We start from the raw sequence: 16,707 nt of genomic DNA on the forward strand, positions 1-16,707 counted from the left end.
TTCCCAGTGCCTGCTCCCCGTCATTCCCAGAAGGAGCCCCCCAGTGCTCAGGAGACCCCTCATGGGAGCCCCACGAGAGGCTGACTGGTCTTGGGGGATCCCATTTCCTTTCCCAGTAACTGGTTTCGGTAAAGGCATGAGACACACGTGGTCAGTGAGACCTGAAAGAGACTTTTCTCGCGAGGGAAGGGGTAACTCCAGGGCGTTTTTCTAACTCCTAAGAGCGAGCCACAGAAACAGCCCGTCTTCCGTGTGTCTGTAGGACTCCTAGATCTGCTTACGCCACGTGGCTACCAACGACAGGAAAGCAGAGCAAAGAAAGGGAAGGAAGCTGGGTGCTGGATGGTATCACTGAGCCTGAGTCAACCGCGCTCAGAGTCAAAGAGGACCCTGGCTTGGAACTTGTTGGTAGAGGCTATAGTGCGTTTTTGTATTCCTTAAGATGTTAGATTCAGGCAGATTTTTTTCTGTTACTTGCAACTGTTTCTTAACAATGATGCTCTACCCCTGAGCTATATACCCAACATGTATGATAGCTGTGCGCACACGCACACACACACACACACACACACACACACACACACACTGCAATACTGATGTAATGCTGGAGAAAGTATTTTACCCAGAGTATCTAGTTTCTTCTCTCCAATAACCTTGCAAAACCCGCACCAGTATTATCCCCATTTTACAGATGGGGAACCACAAAGAGTCACTCCCTTGAAATTAAGTATCCATTACATAGGATCACCGAGATACACACCCAGGCACCCCTGAGAAAGAACGGCCTCACATTTAGGCCTGACCCAGTTGGGAATAGTTTGCCTAGAGAAATAACAGAGTCAGCGGCTCACCTTTGTCAAAGGCTTACTATACACCGGATGCTTCTGTCAGGATTTTACACATCTGCACAGATGTGATCCCTAACAATAGTTCCAGGAGATGACTCTTGTTATTAACCCCAGTTCGTAGGTCGGGAAACCAAGCCACAGAGAGGTTGATCCACTTGCCTGAGGACATCCAGCTGGGAGGTGGTGACAACAGAATCTGAACCTAAGCTGTCTGGCCAAATCACATGTTCTTAGAGCCCCTGAAGGCATAGGGCCAGCCCTTGTGAGGCCCCTGCCAGCCAGACATGGCTGGTCACATGCCATAGGGGCCAGGGCCGAGAAGTTGCCTAAAGTGGCATCCTGCCTCTTACTGGAACCTAGACTCTGGATGCCAGTAGTGTTGCTCTTGGCTGCTTTGAAGGCAAGAGGGAAACCTTTGGGTTTGAACCTGCCTGACCTTCTGGGCTGGTGTGAATGACCCCACCCAAGCAAATCCCTAAGGGCTGGACTGGGCCGGACTTGAAAAAATGCCTCGGGAGCTCTGGTTGGGATGTCTCTTTAACAAAAGCATTTCCCCTCCACCTTCCAGCAGCTTCTTTGCCTTTACCACTCCTGGGGCAAAGCAGGGGCAAGTTAGTTCCTGCCTTAGAAGACAAAGAAATCCTTGCCCGGTTTCAAAGGAAATTTCACATCCCTGAATGGAGTGGCCTGGCTGGCAGGCTCTTCCCTCCCGAGGCTTTGGGGAGCCCTTAGTGACTCCCAGCCCCGACCCCACTCCCTGTCCCCCCATTAGTCTGACGAGCAGTCTCCTCCCCTCTGCCCTAGTCCTCAATCAGTCTCCCCTGCCGAGCTCACGGCTGTAATTACTAATGCTTTGGCTCATTAGAGGTTCTTCCCACTTGGGCAGGGGATTGGCAAAGAGTGGCAATTTGGAGCTTTCTGTTTACAAACAAACTACCCTCGTAGCCGCTGAGCCAGGAGGCGGCAGCTGGGGAAAAGCACCATGTTCCCATCCCAGGCCTTTCCTCTCCTGGCGGTTCAGCCTCGTCTGCCTGCACAAGCCCTGCACACCATGGCCTTAGCCAGGGCCGGAGGGAAGGCGTTCCTGCAGCACCCCATCCTCCCTGTGCGACCCAGGAGGATTCTGCTGCTGATTTGCTGTATTTTAGCAAAATGTCCCACTCACCGTCTTCTCTCAGATGCTTTGCAAGAGTTTAACAGTATTAACGTGCCAGGCCCTGGGTTAGGCACTGGGGAAGCTTCACACAAATCATCTTTCGTTGCCCAGGCAGTCGGTGAAGCGGATGCGTTCACCTTTCCTCCCTTACAGATGAGGCACCTGAGGGGCTCGGGGAAGCGGAGTAATTTGTTCAAGGCCATGAGAGGGGGCCAGGGGGTGCAAGCCAAAGTCAGATCCAAGGTGCCCAGCTGAGCTGGGGTTCCCAACCACTGCACATACTGCCTTCTCCAGAGGGAGAAGGACGCAAACCAAATGGTCACCCCGACACCCACAGACCCAGAAGTTTTGCCTCTGACTCTGCTCTCTGAGGTAACTGATTATGAAAAACCTCTAAGAATCTCTTCTTCCCCTCAGAGTTTCCTGCCCCTCCTCCTACCCTACAAAGACCCCACCCAAGAGAATCACTGCTTAGGAACCAGAAAAAACAAGACCACCCCCCACACGGCTTGAACCAAATTTCTATGACGGGCTTTCTGTCCAGCTTTCCCTGCAGCACGTTCCCTCTCTCTGGGTCTTCAACCTGCTCCTAAGATTTCAGTAAAATTACAGCAGATCTGTCCTTCTGGAATTTTCTGAGCAAGATCTATCTCCATCCAAGATGGCAAATTAATCCTCACATTAGGTTTAAGCGGCAGATCTGCCTTCTCTTCTGGAAGTAATCCCAGTTGGGTCAAAAGTAGCACTTCTGACCTCTAATAGTTAGGATGGGGGTGAACGATTAGGGAAACACCAAATGCCTCATCTGTCTGTTTAAATACGTCCTCGCTTCGTTTCATTCGTTACTGAGAAATTAAAACCGTGTCTGAGTAGACTTTCAAGGCCTCTGATGGAGAATTTCTGAAGAAAACTCTTGGCTTGGAAAGAGTTACAAGATGCTTGTAAACACTGTCATGGTCTTCAACCTCAAAGGCCCCAGGATTCCTGAAGTCTTTGATACTTAAATTTAGCCATTTTCATAAACATTTCAGATAGCAGGCTCATTTATATTCCCTGGAGAGCTTTATGCAGTCAGACTGCAAGTCCAGGAAGAATGTCAACTTTTAAGAAATATCCGGAGCCTTGCCAAGACTGTGAGCCAGACACTGGCTAAGATGGCTGACTTTACACCTGTGTAATTACTCACTGTCCCTTAGAGAGGAATATAAAATTTTATTATATGCTGCTTATAATTCAACCAGTAATTACTGAGCAGGTAATATGAGCAAGGTCCCCTTTCAGGATCCTGTGGGAGAAGCAAGGATGAGCCAGGCTTGGGCCCTGCCTTTGTAGTTTAGTGAAAGAAGATACGATCCTAACTAATAAGGGGTGTATATGTATGTGTGCACGTGTGTGCACATGTGTGTACACATATGCATGTATGCATATGGGAAAAAAACACTCCCAGGATAATTTCTTGGAAAAAGCAGTATTTAATCTAGATTTTAAAAAATGGATAGAGGGGTGCCTGGGTGGCTCAGTCGGTTGAGCATCCGGCTTTGGCTCAGATCATGATCTCATGGTTCATGGGTTCAAGCCCCATGTTGGGCTCTGTGCTTTCATCTAGCTCAGAGCCTGGAACCTGCTTCAGATTCTGTGTGTGTCTCTCTCTCTCTGACCCTCCCCTGCTTGCACTGTCTCTCTCTGTCTCTCAAAAAATAAAGAAAGAACATTTTTTAAAAATGGATAGAAGTAGAGGTAATGTTTCTGTTTTTTTTTTTTTATTGCTCTGAAATTGTGCAATTGATAACAATTGAGCGGGGGAAACAGGAAGGAAACAAAGGCCATGGCGCTCTAAAAGTACCAGGAAGACAAAGGGCTGAATGCCAGAAAGCCCAAGGTGGATCATTCCAGAAAGACATGCTGTTAATATCTTACTTTGAAAACAAAGTCAGGAATTTGCACCTTTCACCAATGTTATGGTGTTTGAGCACACCAACTAGAAAACACACACACACATACACACACACACACACCATTACTACTGGAATTGTTACTAAGATGAAATAGTGACCTAAAATAATGGCCAAGAGCACCTGATCTAGAGTTAGCCTGACCAAACTCAAACTCTGCTGTCTCCTGGCTACATGACCTTGGGCAGACCACGTGACCTTTTTGAGCTTCAGTTTCCCATTTGATCTGAGAATAATGGTGCCTGCATGATAGAGCTGTCGGGATTAAGTGAGATAATCCCTCTAGAAGCGCCTCGCACATTACTCAGCAGATAGAAAGCGTTCCATGAATGTCCACGGTGGTTCTAACACTGGAGGAAGATCTTCCAGGCCATGTCTTCAAGGAGCTACTGATCTGACCATTTTGACCCAGAGGATGATTTTTTTAAACTATGCAGTTTCATAAAAACAGTCAATGATGTCTACATTTCATCATTTTCACATATTTCACCACTTTGTATTATCCAGGTGTGATTCTCTTGAAAGTGGGAGCACCAGGAGATTGGCTCAGATCCCATGCCTCTCCAGGAGACGTGACATTAGGCTAAATCCTACAATGTCTGACCTGAAGCTATTTCTTTTTCCACCACTGGATACAATTCATGCAATATCTTATTGTCATAGACACATTAATTAGGATTCATTTTGCAACAAAATCAGGAAGAAGAAATGTGTCATGTCCCAGGATATAAAGTCCACACTAGGTTTTCAACTACAACAGGACTCACAGGCCTGTGACTAGACTGGCCTCTGTTGGTCTCCTGCCTCTTGTGCCCACTCACCCTCCGGCCCCCTGTGGTAGCACAGAGTTGCTGGCATCTCAGGCCTATATTTCAAAGATCATTCCAAGCAAACCACCTTGGGTCTATGTGCCCATCCATGAACCCATCATGGTGGCCAGGGCTGAGACTATGAGTAGACAGGCTAGGGTCACAAGGTCCCCAGTCAACAAGCCCACTGAGGAGGGGCAGGAGTGCCCTGGCCAAGAACAGATCATTTGCTTCACCTCTGGTCCATCCAAGCCTTCCAGCTGAGCACAGAAGGAGCACTGGCTCCACAGAGGTCACTCAAGATTCTGCTGTCAAAGAAGGGAAATGGTCAATGGACAGGCCCAACCTCTGAGGGACATTCTACAAAATGGGACAAAAAAAGTTATATGGATTTGATAATATTCAGAAGTTAGCCATTCCTAGATTACGGAAGCGATCAGTATTTTTTCTTTAATCAAGACTTCTATGTAGGGCCTCTGTTTTCTTTCCTTTTTTTTAACGTTTATTTATTTTTGAGAGACAGAGAGACAGAGGATGAGCAGGGGAGAGGCAGAGAGAGAGAGGGAGACACAGACTCCAAAGCAGGCTCCAGGCTCTGGGCTATCAGCACAGAGCCTGACATGGGGCTCGAACTGTGAGATCATGAGCTGAGCCGAAGTCAGATGCTTAACCAACTGAGCCACCCAGGCGCCCCGTAGGACCCCTATTTTCAAAGAATCAGAATATAATCAAATATTCTTCAAGGGTTCTGTCATGTGATGACCACAATACCTTTACCCCAGGGTTAGCTCCATGCACATCCAAGCTTGCTGAGATGGACATGACCCCATATTCCATACTCCACTGAGAGAGTAATAGGAAAAGAAGGAAAATGGGGGGTGGGAGAGGGGATTTGGGGGGATTTGGTGGGATTTGGCTGGAACCACAAAAGGGACCCAAACTAAGTCATTAAGGAGCAGACATATTAACCAATTTAGGCCACAGAGAGAATGAAAATGCCCCAAATTAGGAAGGAGTCCTTGGGCTGGTGTCAGGGACGAAATGAGACTGTGTCTGTCAGAGGCCACCAAGCAGAGCTTGAGAACTGTGCCATCAAGGAAAAGATAGAGATGAAGTCCCGTAAGACCCTCTGAGCCCCTAATCAAGCTGCACCTGCCGCCCATCCTACTCGGAGTCTTAAAACTGATGTGAACCAAAAAATTCCGATCTTAGCACAGTTAGTTGGAGGATTATTTTCTTTTCTCTACACGTGTGACCAAAAGGTGCTGAACTAAAGCCACAAAGAAGTTTGAGCTATTCGCGCATCTAACGGTCAAAAAGCCTGCGTTGGAGAATGTTGTTGAGTTGCCCATAACTGGAAAGGTTCAGGCAGAAACAACCAGACATCCATCTGATGCGTGAGAGATGGATTTCCTTCTACTTAAAGTAGTTAGTCTGAGGGGTTGGGGAGGCCAAAGTATGCAGATCCTAAGATCCACTTCAAGTCAAAGTATCTGATTGACTGATAAAAATGGATTGGTGCCCAAGCTAGGAGGAGGTCAGGTGACAGTGTTTCCTATTATGTCCCCTTCCCTGGTCACCCTGTGGTTCAGGTACGGTCATTAACCACTGATGTATCATCGGTGAGTCACTGGCCTTCCTGCTGCCTGCCTACCCTCTGGCGATTCAGATTGCTGATACTTACTTACAGATGCTCTGTTCCAAATCCCAGAAGTGCTTCATCAACTACTTGTATCCCAGGGTTGGCGGGACAATTGGCAGATGCAGCATTAATTTTAGGGACCCCCAAAAAGATACTTTCACTGAGGACGACTCAGCCAAATCCCAGAGGCAGTGAGAAAAGGAATTCACAGCTTCCTACTAAAATAACGTCAAATAACATACTTTCACTGGGGGTAAGTCTAATTATCATCTTGATGGCAGGAAGTTCAGATGTGTTACACACAGGTTCCCCAATCCCCCACAAAGGCCTGCTCCAGCAATGCACACTACATTAATATTTATTTTTGCAGGATTAGCATGCATTAAGCAAATGAGTAAGGCAGCGGGAAATAACGAATCTCAGAATTTTCTTAATAAAGAAAAATCAACCTGTTAATGGTGAAAAATGCTCTGAGAGGCTCTTGGTTTTAAGGGTGATGTCCTACCTTGCATGCAGAATGAGCTTCCGGGCATGCTTAGCTAGAGCGAATTACAGGTGGGAGCCCCATCAATGGCTGGATGCAGGGGTCCCACCACCTGCCCCCACATGGGGAAGGAGAGGCCACAATGTGGTGCTCAGGGTAACATGAAGGGAGACAGGAGATGGGGAGACAGGTGATACCTCTTCAAACTTTGGGCCGAAGGGAAAATAAAAAACCTTTTAATTAAGAAGCACTAATTCAGTTATGGCCAGCAGAAAGAAAATAAAAATAAGAGAAGACTTAGGGACTGTCATGAAACATAATTGATACAGTTTCTGAATCTTATTTGTTTAAAAATAATGTTCCACCTTGGAAGCTAATATATGTGCCGTTTGCTTGCTCTGTTCACTTTTTTAAAATTTTTTTTAAATCTTTATTTATTTTTGAGAGAGACAGAGTACAAGCAGGGGAGGGGCAGAGAGAAAGGGAGACACAGAATCTGAAGCAGGCTCCAGGCTCTGAGCTGTCAGCACAATGTAGCCCAATGTAGGGCTTGAACCCACAAACCACAAGATCATGACCTGAGCCGAAGTCAGATGCTCAACCGACTGAGCCACCCAGGTGCCCCCGTTCACATCCTTCCAATTATCTGCACACATAAAATGTGACAAGAGCTGCCTTTCTTTTATTTTTCTGATCTGATAAATTTCATCTGTCAGGCAAGAGAATCGTGAAACGTTGTCCTTTGCACAAAAGCCAGCATTTCCATAAGCTCACAAATGGGAGGAAATGTGTATCTCCGTTCATTTGTTCATTCATTCATTCTCTCTCCTCTGCCTGGTGGCCTTTCCCTGGGGCTGCTGGGAAATGGAGAGAGGTCTGTATTAACACCCAGCAGAAGAGCCTGCGGCCGGGGAGACGTGCCGGATGAGCCCCAGCCTCCTTCCCTTTGGGGTCTGCAGCCCCTGGGAAGAACAGCACAGCTCCCATGGATGGGCACCCAGCCAGGCGCACCCCCGGCTGCCAGAGGAGGATTTGAGGAGAATCGGGGGGAAAGGGTAGGCCTGATGCTTGAAGGAATATCCCTGGAAATGGTGAGAAGAACAGGCAAACCGGCTGGATTTGTAGGACCAGTGGCGTGTCCACTAGACAGGGTCACCGGGACAAGAGTGTCAGGGGCACTGGGGTTGGCGATATGGGGACCCAAAGGCCCAAAGTCGATCCAGCTTCTCTGTTGCCTGGCCTCCAGTTAAACATCCCCCTTCACGTATTCTTTTCAAGGTTCAGAGACCCCCAGTCACGTTTGAACACAACTTGAACAAATTCAGTCCCACAGACATTTGCTGTGCGTGTCCCTACTACTTTCCAGGTTGGTTCTGGGCAGCCTGCTAAGAAGATCACAAAGCAAAGTGCCTGTCTCTTAGGAGTCCGTGGTTTAGCAAGAGAAGCAGGTACATAAATAAATAATTAGGCAACCAATGTGTCAGCATTATTAATGGTTGGGATTATGTTGAAATCCCCCAGAAGATAGCATGGCTAAGTTCTATGCAATTCGAAGGCTGTCTTTCCAGCCCTGAGGGCCTTGTGTACAAAATTCACAATCGCATGGGGGGTGTCTTGCCAGAGCTGAATGTGAGAATCAAGGTTTCCTGACGCTGTGGTAAACACACTGCTCCTCTTTCGGGAGGCTCCAGGCTCAGCTCTCCACGGGGAAACTGAACAAAGGGAGAGGGTACCCATTGTGGGGTGAACGGGGGCCCCTGCAAAATCCCTGTGTCCAAGTTTTAATACCTAATCCCTCTGAATGGGACTGTATTTGGACACAGACTCTTTAAAAAGGTGATTAAGGTAAACTGAGGCATGAGGGTGGCCCTACTTCAATCTGATTGGTATCCTCATAAGAGGAAATTCAGACCCAGAGACCCCAGGGACGTGTGTGCACAGAAGGGTAAGCGTGAGAAACAGTAGCCGGACAGCGGCCACCTGCGCGCCAAGGAGATAGACCTTGGGAGAAACCAACCTCCCAGCACCTTCATCTTGGACTTCCGGCCTCCGGAACTGTGAGAAATTCAATCTGTGCCGTCTATTCCTCGTCTGCTCCAGTACCCACCAGGCTGCGCTGTCGTCATGGTAACCCGAGCAAACAAACACAGCATCAGTTCGTCTTCACAGGTTTCTGTCTTAATGCCAGAAGCCTGAAGAACCCACTGACCCCATCCCCCCACATTGGCTCCTCACTGAGGGGCTTACGGCCAGCCTCGGGCACCCTGGCCATGGACAACGCTTTGAGCTGACTCACAAGCCAGCCTCGAGCTGCCTCAGCCCAGGGGCAGCTACGTGGGCAGCCGGCGCACCACAGGGAGATGCCAGCCCTCCCGCCGCTCGCAGACTGAGTGCCGAGCCCTTGGCCCCAACCCACGACGCCCACCGAGGTGCACTCCACTCTCGGAGTTTTAGATTCCAACCCCTCATTCCCACTCGGCCTCCCAGGGGCTTCCAGATTTTATGTTCACCACCATCTTGCTGGCTCTGCCCGTGGCTCCTTCACCTCCTGGTCCCAGTTTGCCTCCTCAGTGCTGGGGAGTGCTCCCGGCACGATGAGCCAACTTGGCTCCTTCTGTATACACGTTTCCTGAAAGCTCTCTTCTTTCCAGACTGAACCACCCAGTGAATGCAGAGTGCGGGTCTCCTTTTTGCCAATGTGTCCTCATCAGCACCTAGACAAAGTCTGGCACACTTACGGGCTTGGTGGATACATTGTGTGGTCAGGTTTGCAGGCTGCATAGACACAGAACTGTGTTTCTCTGAGAACTCTGTATTTTTCTCATGTCAGGACTGGAGGGCCAAGTGAGAGCATTCCAAATGATCTATTTGGGATGTGGTTTCTCTCTTGTCAAGGATGAAGGGGGAGGTGGAGAAAACCCCGGAGCATTCTTCAACCGAACACAGACACAGATGAACATGGGGCATCTGCTGCTCATTTCCCCTGAGTGAGAAACACCCTGTCACCATGAGCATCAAATCTCTTGGTTTCATCACAGATTCAATGTTCCGTGAGCCTTTACTTCTAATATTGCACACAACACACACGGGGACAGACAACAGTGAAGGGCAGTGGTTTTCCCAGCTAACGGGAAACATACATAGGCTTCATGGACCCCACATCGCCTCTAAAATTGTTTTCAGATCCAGCATGTCCTATATTAACCCCTTCCTTGTTCTTTTTTATTTGCAGCCTTCACTGGGAAATAGTTTTGCATCTGGACAATGAAATTGAACTTGCCCAAAGGGCAAAGAACAACATATAATCATAAATTGAAAACTTGCAATTTGGAAAGAGGTCGCTGGAGGCAAGGAGATGGTGGACAACTACAAGATTTAGGCAGCGGGGTCAGCATTCTCTATCAGTCCAGAGACCCAGCAGTGGCCATGGTGGGCGGCGGCTCTGGGAGGGACATCAGACTGGGGCGATGGGGAGACCCAACCCTGATTGACCGGCCTGCCACCTTTGGAAAATGCGCTGCTCTGTATGAGTGAAGAAAGCAAGTCAAAAAGAATAGGGGAAGCTGGAGTTCGAGTCGAGCTCTGCCCGTGATACCACTGTCCCTGTGGACGTGGGGTGGATGTCACCTCCTCTTTGGAGGCTTCAGTCTCTTCAAGATGAATCAATGGGTTAACCAACCAATGAATTAGTCTTTCTGTTGGAATAACTGGAGGAGAGATTGTGTCCATCTGGGCTGTGCCCTGTATCACTTTTCTGTGGTTTTCTATAAGAAATCACTGAAAACTTGGGACTCAAAACCACAGAAATGGATTGTCTCCTGGTTTTGGAGGCCACAAGTCCACAATCAAGGTACTGGAAGGGTCTTTCTCCCTCCAAAGGCTCCAGGGGACAATGTTTTCCTGTCTCCTCCAGCCTCTGGTGGCTGTCACGCTCCATGTGGTCAGATCAGCCCAGACTCTGCCTTGTCTTTACGCGGCCTCCTCCTCCACATCTATGTTTTCCCCTCTTCAGTCCCTGCTTATCATTGGCTTTAGGCCCCACCCGGATAATCCAAGACAAAATCAACTCAAGATCCTTAATTTAATCACATCTACAAAGACCCTTTTTCCAAAATAGTCTTCACAGGTTACAGTGGTTGGGTCCAGGACACATCACCTTAGGAGGTCGCCATTCAAACACTACACCCACTACCCCAGACATTTGCTAATGTAAGAGGACATTTTTTATTGTCATGACTGGGCAGGGGCATGGAGAGCAGGATGTGCTACTGGTGTCTAGGGGGTAGAGGCTGAGATGTTGCAAAGCCCCCAACAAAGTCCAGGATGGCCCCACAACAAAGAATGGTCCAGCCCCAAATGCCAATAGCTCCAGGCTCCAGAGCCCCTGCCTTAAAGCTCTAGAGCACCTGCTATTCCCTCTTCCTAAGAGATTCTCCACCCTTAGATTCTCCCACCTTATACGCCAGTGGGTGACCCTGTCTTGTCTCCAGCAAGACCTCCCCGCAGCTATCGCTGCTCACCCTACCTGAAGTACTGCCTACTCACCACAGCAATCCCACATTTAAGTTCTTCCAGAGCACGTCCTTATGGAAATCACCCTGTTTACTTACTCATGTGTTTGCTATCTTCCTTCCCTTTCTAACACACACACACACACACACACACACACACACACACACACGACTGACCACAAGCTCCATGAGGGCAAGACATTGTCCCTTTCAGAACCCCATCTCTGTGCTGAGAACAGAGTGGATGCTCTATGAACACTTTTTGGACGTGAGGGTGGATGGATGAGTGAATACAAGAAGGCTGTGGTGCCCAGAGGTGCCGTCCATGCCAGCCACTTCTTGCGACTCTTCAAGATGGCAGTGCCTTCTGGGGAGAGAGATTTGGCTTCAAGGACCAGAGGACATACAGAGCTCTCCTTTTCCGCAGACCTTAGACAATAAGAAAACATTTTTCTTCTCCTTCTGGTGAGTTAAATCAACACAATAGCTTAATGCACATCTGTCCTGTGCTCAAGATTGTGACAAGTGCCCTGATATCACAAATAAAGTTGAAAACACTATTCCTGACTTCAAGAAGCCTGGACTATCATTGAAGAGACCAGACTAAACATGGATAAGACCGTATTTGATTAGGTGGCAGGTCGACTGTGGCTGGAGGAAGCAACCGGTGCACAGAGAAGGGGGAGATGATGTCTCGGGTCAGCTCAGGCTGCTACAATAAATCACTATAGCTGGAAGCTTAAACAGCTCACGCTTCTCTCTCACAGTTCTGGAGGATGGCAAGTCCAAGATCAAGGTGCCGGCAGGTTCGGTCTTGGTGAGGGCCCGCTTCCCGGTTTATAGTCATCTTCCTGATGTGTCCTCATATGGCAAAGGGAAATCAACAAACAGTCTGGTGTCCTCTCTTCTAAGGGCACTAATTCCATTTTGGGGGCTCTACCATCAAGACCTCATCTCTACCAAATCACCTCCCAGAGGCCCCACCTCCAAATACCATCACACTGTGGGAGTTAGGGGCTCAACATATGGATTTTGGAGGGACATAGACAATAAGTCATAGCAAGTGCTGAAGTCATCATTGAAGAGGCAAACCATGATCTTGGCCTGAGTCTGGATGGATGGAGAGGGTTGTATTGGAGGAGAGCTCTTCCAGGGGTCATCCACATAAGTATGGTCCTGGAGAAAGGAAGGAAGAAGCCTAGGCCACATTGGAACTGGTGGAGTGGAGCCCCCAGGAGGGGTGGCAGCATGCACAGGTTCAGGTAGAGTCGGATTACCCACTGCCCTTGACCACTGGGATCAAGAATATGTGTTTGATCCATAGACAATATGGCGCCACTGAACACTTTGTTTTTTAAAGACTTTCGTTTTTTTAGAGAAGTTTTAGGTTCATAGCAAAGTTGAGAAGAAGATACAGAGTTTTCCCACATCTCGCCTGCACCCCTCATATGTAGCCTCCCCCATTACCAACATCTCAACATCCCTCACTGGAGTGGCACACTTGTTACCCCTGGGGAACCCACACGGACACCATCATCACCAATGTCCGTAGCTGACATTAGGGTTCCCCCCTGAGGTTCTATTTCCTGTGAGTTTGGGCCACTGCACAATGACATGTATCCATCATTATGATATCAGAGCGGTGTCACTGCCCTCTAAATCCTCTATCCTCTGAGTAGTCATCCATCTACCTCCTCACCACCTGCCCTAAGGCAGGGCATCAGAGGAAGATGTGTCTTAATGCAACAGAATGGCAGGAAAAGGGAGCAAGGAAGACAGGGAGGGAGACCCCTGCTTGCAGACTGCGGTGGCAATGCAGGCAGGAAATGGTTAACTCCGCTGGAATTGTTGACTTACTTCACAAGAAGATGCCAAGAAACCTCCCTTACACTTCCCTCCTGGCCTTTCTCATATCCTCTCCTCTTCCAAGCAGTTGAGATTAAGACTTGAAAGTACATTTGAGGGGCGCCTGACTCAGTCCGTTAAGCATCCGACTTCGGCTCAGGTCATGATCTCGCGGTTCATGGGTTCGAGCCCCTTGCTGGACCCTGTCCTGACAGCTAGCTCAGAGCCTGGAGCCTGCTTTGGATTCTGTGTCTCCCTCTCTCTCTGGCCCTCCCCTGCTCACGCTGTCTCTCTCTGTCTCTCAATAAATAAGTAAAAGACATTTAAAAAAATGTTCATTTGAATATCCTTATGCTCAGAGTGATTCTCTGTGCTACCACGATGCATTAATTCCCACTGATGGAATCAGGAGTCACTGGATGTGCTGGAAAGGGGCACGTGCCAACAGGGCTGACAGGTGCTGGAGACGCCCATCTCACCAAGACCTCGACATCCACATTTCTTCACTGAGCTCAAATCCACAGCTTAACACTTCATAAATACAGCTTCAGGGGGGAAAATCACGCCTTTGTGCTTCATTTTATTCATTCAGAGAAGAGTCAGAACGCAGAGAAGTGAGGCTTCACCCTCTGCAGGAAAATGGCCGTGAAAACCCCAATTATGTAATTGTCCCGGCAAGAAGAAACTCTGGTCACCTGAGGACTGGCGTAGAAAGAGCAGCGGAGAGTGCAGAAAATCGCTGGCTTAGTCTCTGGCATATACTCCCAAGTAAGTTTTGCATCTTCTCTAGATTTTATTAATTTTTTTAAATTTATTTTTGAGAGACAGAGAGAGACAGCACGAGCAGGGGAGGGTCAGAGAGAGAGGGAGACACAGAATCTGAAGCAGGCTCCAGGCTCCGAGCTAGCTGTCAGCACAGAGCCCGATGTGGGACTTGAACCCACGAACTGCGAGATCATGACCTGAGCCGAAGCCGGATGCTTAACTGACTGAGCCACCCAGGCGCCCTGACTTCTCTCAATTTTAAAACTCTCTCTGCCTTCTCACCCATGACCCAGTTTTGTTATCAAACATGGTCTTCCTTATCAAACTAGCAGGGTGGAAACACTGAACTTCTCAAAAATCACTGGTCAAGCTATTTGCATCCAAGTGGTGAAAATCAAACATATCACACAGCAGCAACCACATCAGAAAACATACAAGGGCAGCACCGAAAGCGAGCCCTCCAGTGAAGCAGAGTGTAATACATGCACATAAAAAAAAGCAAGGACCAAAACCTCTAGACTTCAAGTCATGACACTCAGGAAGTTACAAGCCAACAGGAAGGGTACGTTTACAGAGACGGCTTTCAAAGGACAATTTGTTTCAAGGATTTCAATGCACTCACAGCTTAACGGTATCAACCACGCAGATTACGAGAATGGAGCTGGTGGGTGCAGTTTGCTATTTCATAACCAGGAGATTATTGCTTCTACCGTGACATATAAAAGGCAGGAGAAAAATCTATTGCAATGGAACAGAACAGAGAATATCAGTTCATCAACCACACGAGCTGTGCTGGACAAGCGACTCTGTCCTGGAGCCTCAGTTTCCCTCATTGTCAGGGGGAAGGAGAGCCTCAGGATTGAGGTAGGAATGAAATGGGATGACGGCAGTAGGAATTCTTTGTCATGAAGCAGATACACTCCGAGATGGCACTTTTGGGTAAAAGGAAACAAAAGGAGGCACAGTCAAAAGAGGTATAGTTTTTTGGCCACAGGAATGAAGCTTGAAGCCTTCGCATTTCTTTGAATTATTCAAATTTTGCCCCCAAACTTAGAGTTGTCATTGTCCCCCTTTTTTCCTGCCCCACACCTGGGTGAGAAACTCTTTCCTCTCTTTCTTCCTTCAAAGCATATTCAGAATCCGACCACATGTCACCGCCCCCGTGCTGCCACCCTGGTCCAAGCTGCCATCACGGTTCGCTGGGATCGGCGCCAAGGTCTCCCTGCCTGCACTTCCTGCCAGAAGCCTGGTGTCCCTCAGTGACCTGGTCCACACCATGCGCCTCCCCTGCTCAAAACCTTGAAGAGGCCACTCTTCCCACAGTTCTGTGCCCGTACCCCATCACTGCCCTGCCCTCATCTCCTACTACATGCTGCACACTCAGTGCCAACTTCACTGGCCTCCCTGCTGTTCCTCTAACATGCCAGGCATGCTCCTGCCTCTGGGCCTTTGCACTGGCCCTTTCCTCCACCTAGATTGTTTTGGGCTCAGGCAGCCTCTCCCACCTCACCTTCTCAAAGAGGCCCACCGTGACTGCTCTATTAAAGACTGGAACTCTCCAGGGGCACCTGGTGACTCCATTGGTTAAGCGTCTGACTTTGGCTCAGGTCATGATCTCACAGATTGTGAGTTCAAGCCTCACAACAGGCCAGAGGGAGAAGCAAGGCGAGACACAGTTATCAGGAGAAGGATGCACTGGAACCAGAGGCCAGAACCGCCCATGTCCTCTGTCCTGAGAACTGCCGGTGTCCTCCAGCCAGGCTTTCCTCTCCCACCTCCCGAAGGTATTTCCAACCCACCACTGCTCCGTAGGAATGTAGTTTCAGTTACCCCAGGGCCCAGTGAGGAGAGATGTAGAGCAAGCATTTACTGATATTAAATCTAATCTTCAGGTCAGATAAAACCCAGACCTTTATAAGAAAACCACACATTCAGGGGCAAATAGTCTGTCCTTAGGATCTCTCTTCTCTACTTCCTAGTTTTGTGGCCATGAACAAGTTACTTCACCCATCTGTGCCTCAGTTTCCTCGTCTCTGAATTCGGTATCCTGTTTCTACCACCTGACAAGGCTTCTGGGAAAATGATGTGGGGTTACACACAGAACAGTGTCTGGCAAACAGCAAGGACTGACTGTTGACAATTATTTTTTGTTAACTTTTAAAACTTTATTTTCTTTTTTTTTGAATATTTTTTTCTCTTTTTTAAATTTTTTTTACTTTATAAAGTTTCATATTTTTAACATATGCAATTATTTTCCATCATTTACAATACAGTAGTTACAATGACACTCCAAACAGAAAAGCAAAGTAAAAAATCAAAACACCAACTTCTATTTCATGTAATTAGACTTATACAGAAATTAGAAGGTTAAGTACCAACTAGTTAATCACCTAATTTCACAGCTATCTGAAGTGGCAATCGCTATATAGCAGCTTATCTATGATACATTCAAGATAAATGATACAATTTATTACTTGTTCATAAGCTACAACACAGCCTGCTTAATACCTTTCCTTAAATTCCACCTCTATACTACAATATGCTTGAGGTCGATGCAAAAAAGTAGCTACCTTTTATGTAGGAAATGGATGATTAAGTCTTTGGTGTTGTAAAAGCAACTTCATTTAAACCTAACCACCCTCACCACCAAAAAAAGAAGAGGAAAAAAAAAGTAAAGAAAATAATAAGGGAAAAA

Source organism: Suricata suricatta, chromosome 8 (genome assembly GCF_006229205.1).
Source record: "Suricata suricatta isolate VVHF042 chromosome 8, meerkat_22Aug2017_6uvM2_HiC, whole genome shotgun sequence".
Classification (NCBI taxonomy): Eukaryota; Metazoa; Chordata; class Mammalia; order Carnivora; family Herpestidae; genus Suricata; species Suricata suricatta.